The following is a 5,242-nucleotide window of genomic DNA, read 5'->3' on the forward strand; positions in this document are numbered from 1 at the left end:
GTGACCGTTTGGGGAATGGACCAGTTGGAAGATCTTTCTCTCTGTCTCTCCTTCTCTGTGTAAATCTGTCATTCCAGTAAAAAGCAAAGCTTAAAAATAGAAGAGGGCTGGCACCCTGGCTCAACAGGCTAATCCTCCACTATGTGGCATCAGCATCCCAAATGGAATGCCAGTAAGTATCCCAGATGTTCCACTTACCATCCAAGTCCCTACTTAAGACCTGGGAAAGCAGTGGAGGATGGCCCAAGTACTTGAGACCTGGCACCGACGTGGGAGACCCTGAAGAAGCTCTTGGTTCCTGGCTGGAATCAGCTCAGCTCTGGCCTTTTGTGCCCATTTGGGGAGTAAACCAGGGATGGAAGATCTCTTTCTCTCTCTCTCTTTCTGTCTCTCTCTCTCTCTCTCCTTCTCTCATTTAATCTTCTTAAAAGAGAAAGAAAAGAAATGAAATAAGAGGAGAGGAAATGAGGGAAGGTGAGGAGAAGAGGAAAGGAGAGGAGAATAGGAAAGGAGAGCAGAAGGGAGGAGAGGGGAGGAAAGTGAAGAGGAGAGAGCAAGAAAGAAAGAGAGAGGGAGGGAGAGGGGGATGGAGGGAAGGAAAGGAGGAAGAAGGGAAAGAACGGAAGGAAGGGAAGAAGGGAGGGAGGGAAAGAAGACCAAATACATCTAACAAAAACCAGGACACCATACAGAAATTTTGAGATGGATGATTTCCCCACTTGGATGCTTGATGTCTTCACAAACTGCTGCTTCATCAAGACAGAGATGTCACAGACAGAAATTAAACGACTTTGAAAGGTCGCTCATTCTAGAATCTATTGTCTTATTTTCCAAGTTTGAATCATTTATCCTGTCAATCATCCAGAATTGAATGAATTTTCTAAGGTTGATACAATACAAACAGGATTTACAAAGGATCAATTCATGCTAAAGCAAAGATTAATAAAATTTACTAGGATATTCTTCTAAGAGCATTAGACATTACCGCGGGTTAAGCTGCCATCTGTAGTGCCAGCATACCATGTGGACACTGGTTTGAGTCCTGGCTGCTCCATTTCTAATCCAACTCCCTGCTTATGGCTTGGAAAAGCAGTGTAGAATGGCCCAAGTCCTTGTGCCTTGGTATCTATATGGGAGATCTAGAAGAAGCTCCTGGCTCCTGGCTTTTATCTGGCCAGGCTCTGGCTTTTGGGAAGTGAACCAGGAAATGGAAGATTCTCTCTGTGTAACTCTGCCTTTCAAATAAATAAAATAAATATTTTAAAATGTTAACTAGTAAAATGTATCTTTAAATAAAACTACCTCTCTCTGTATGTGCATTTAGTCAGTTTTGTTCATTTTAACATTCAAATCTATAGTCTAAGCTTTTGCCTACTTTTCCAACAACTTAGATTAAGTATGTAAATTTTTTTACTCTAATTGTGCACTTCTATCCCCTTTGAGGCCTGTGGATTTTTGTTTCATGCATTTTCAATTATTTAAAATCTATTCCTGGTTAATTAAATCTGCTATCACTGTTAAGACCTTCCTTTTTTTAAATTATTTATTTTCATTCACCTGAAAGGCAGAAACAGAGAGAAAGATAGAGACAATGAAACTTTCATTGACTGATTCATTCCCCAAACGCCTGTAATAGCCAGAGCTGGGCCAGGACAAAGCCAGAAGCCCAGAATTCCATCCAAGTTTCCCAAGTGGATGGCAAGGACGCAAGCAGTTGAGCCATCATCTGCTATTTCCAACAATGTATTAACAGGAAACTGGATTGGAAGTGGGTAGCTCGTCTTTTAATCCCATTTTCAAAGAACTTTTGGAAGCCTCTTGTATTTGCATAGTATATCATATCCTCCACTGCTTTCTCAGGCCATAAGCATACAGCTGGATTGGAAGTAGAGCAGGCAGGACATGAACTGGTGTCCATAAGGGATGCTGACACTGGCATGGAGAGTATTAGCTTGCTATTTCCATGGTACCAGCCCCTGAAATTTTATTTCTTAAGTGATTTTATTTTTAATTATTTTATATTTAAAGCAAAGCTGCAAGACAGCACAGCAGACTATGCCCTTTGCCTAGTTTTATCTAATCTTGTTCTGTGTGTGCATAAAATACAGAGTGATAGAGAGCTTCCAACTGCTAGTCACTCCCCAAACGCACTAAATGGCCAAGGTTTGGCCAAGCCAAAGCCAGGATCCAGGAACTCCATCCAGATTTCTCATGGGAGTAGTAGAAACTCAAATACTTGAGCTGTCTGTTACCTTCTAACTCTACTAGTGAGGAAATTGGATTAGAAACAAAGACAAAACTTGACCCAAGACACACCAGCATGAGATATAGGGATCCCACGTGGTGGCTTAACCTGATGTACCAAAATATCCCTCCCCTCACCAACACTTTACTGAATCTTACATTTTATAAAACTTTGGTATGTTTATCAGAACTATGAGGTTGACATTAGTATATTTATTAGTAAATGAACTCCAGGCTTTGTTTGGATCTTATTTGTTTTCCCTCTAATTCCCCTTTTGTGTCCACAACCTAACTCAAGATATTACATTGCATTTCATCTTTTTTTTTTTAATTTCCATGGCCTTAACAATTTTGAGGCTTCCTGGAGTGATGTTTTGTTAATATCCCTAAATTGGGTTTCTGTGATATTTTCTTTATGCTTGTTTGAGGTGATGTGTGTTTGGGGACAAACACTATAGAGGCTGCATCTCTGCTTATTACAGCATGCCAGGAACTACATAGTGTCAACTCATTGAAGATGTTAACTACTTACTTAGGGTAGGTCTTGCCAGGGAACTTATATTTTTCCTCTTTCTGTATTTTGAAAGTGAGCCCCTGAATCCAACCCACATTGGAGGTGTCAGGTAATTAAGCTCTATCTCCCAAAAGAGTATTACATATTTACTTGTAATTCTTGTGTTCAGAAAACTTATCCCCCTCCCCACTGCTTTGCTTATTTGATCATTTATTTATATTGGTAAAACTCAGGTATGTCTGCTTTGTACTTTGTGTTATAGTCTAATATCATATTATTTCTTTTGTTGTTCAGTTGTCCAACTTTGACCACTATTAGCTCTTTCGTTTGGTTCCCTTTGACACACTCCCATCCTTGTTGAATTTTTTAAATGATTTCTCACTTTCTGGCACTTTGAAGATGCTCCAGAAATCCTTGTTCTGCTCTCACTACACAGCACCTAATCACTAATTTAATTGTGGTTTTGATAATTCTGATATGTCATTGATTTCATTGCACCAAAGTTGAGGAAATCCTTCCAAGGTCCATTGGCTAATGGAGTCCACCTTAGGGTCTCCACTTGTCCAGATACTCACTGTCAAAGCTTGGCCAGGAGAGCTGTCCAATTTGTTCCACCCTCCATGGTACTAGACATCCTCTGAGCCCTCAATGGATTGGTTGTCATGGCCCCCGTGTGCTTATGTGTATGTTGTCTGCTGACCAGGCTTTAACAACCAAGGAGACCGAGTTCTGACACGTGCACTCCACAGTCACACCACAGGTCCTATAATTTTCCCTGTGGTTGGAGTTCTGAGTCCAGTGGTCCACTTTGGGGAGTCCCCAGATAAACCTCATCAGAGGTGAGCTCAGAACTGACTCCTGCATGTGCCAGCTGGTATAAGGTCTGGCTTAGTTCATCACCCACATCAGCCTACACACATTGACGGTTGCAGTTGTCTAGTCATTCTATCCCCAACCCCATCTCATATGCAAACCAACAGATGCTGCAGCCCAGTCTAACCCTACCCACCACACACTCGGCCTTCGTGCACACCAGTGGGAACTGTATCCTACCCCGAGTGACCCCCAGCACCCCCCCACCAGGCTCACCCCTAGCCCTGGTTCCTGCACATGTTGGTGTGTGCAGCAGATTTGTCCAGTCTGTCTTACAACCTATTTGGCTTTCGTACACATCAAGTGATGTTGGAGTCTAGCTCAAGGCTGAGCATTTTTATATAACCCCTGGATATCATGTACAATTATAAAAGAACTGAACTCCTTTGACATCTTACCATTCAATCACTCTTATTCAGTGTCCCCGGACACCTAGCACTGGGAGAAATCAGAACCCTAATCCATATCCCATTTACAGGTGCGAATGAGCCTCCATCACTAGCAGGATCAAGAGATTCTCTGACCAGGCTGTAAAAAAACTTGAATCTCCTCTCAGACTTGACCCTGGCTCCTGATGCCCGGATGTGAGATAAATCTACCCAATGAAGGCATAATGGAGAGAGTTGTGGGGAAAGAGAAGCAGAGGTCCTTGCCAGAAATTTTCTTAAGTGTAGCCATGTCAAGCTGTAGCATTAGGAAGAAATGTTTGAGAAGGGTAGGACACAAAGGGGCGACGCTCAGAAGGCACTATGAGAGTTGTGCTTGGGAATGGGTAGTTGGTGAAAGATCTAAGGCAGCAATGGAAAAATGCAGAATAGGAAAATACAAGTTAGAAAGAGGCTAGAGGCCCTCAGACGTGTAGAGGCAGTCTTATGGCCACCTTTTGACCATCCCAGAAAACCGACATCAGGTTCCTTAGCAGCCACCCTTCTACCTGAAAGTTCCAGTGATCTTTTTACAGGTTTCATTGCAGTGTTCCTGAGTGTCTGTTACCTGCATATTTCTCAGGCACAAGGGGGAGCTGGTTCTCCGCTATCTGATCCACACATCACTTACACTGAAGGACAGCCCGGATCTGGGATTGGACTGGAGTTGCTAGTGTTTGTTGGCTCCTATCACCAAAGGGTACTCAACACCCTTAGAATTTCTTGTGTTCCTCCTGCAGACATGGGGCAGGGGAGCCAAGTCTCACTTTTTAACCTCATGTGTGAACGTAGAATTCATTCTAAGAAGAAGGAGCCTGTCATTTCTAACCGAGATTGCCTTTCTCTGGGTCCCCTGAGTTGGGAAGTATCTTAAAATCCCCACCTGTTTTTGTTTGCATCTGTGCAAGAATGGAGTGTGTGCCTGGGCCTGCGTGTTAGAGAAATGGTGGGGTCAAAGAAAAGGGCCACCCATCCTGTCTATAACTGGCCTTGGAAGGTTAACTTTCCAAAATAAGACATTTGGTTTTATTTTTGATATCAGAATAAGCCAGTAAACAGAAAACATTGGATCAAGGACAAAAACTTCCCCGCAATGTAGGCAGACTCTTTCTTCCCATGATGCGCTGCAGGTGCCTAGGAAACTTGGCTTCCCCTCCCGTTACATGTGCTGCTGGCACAAGTCCTC

This window comes from Ochotona princeps, chromosome 8 (assembly GCF_030435755.1).
Source record: "Ochotona princeps isolate mOchPri1 chromosome 8, mOchPri1.hap1, whole genome shotgun sequence".
Taxonomy (NCBI): domain Eukaryota; kingdom Metazoa; phylum Chordata; class Mammalia; order Lagomorpha; family Ochotonidae; genus Ochotona; species Ochotona princeps.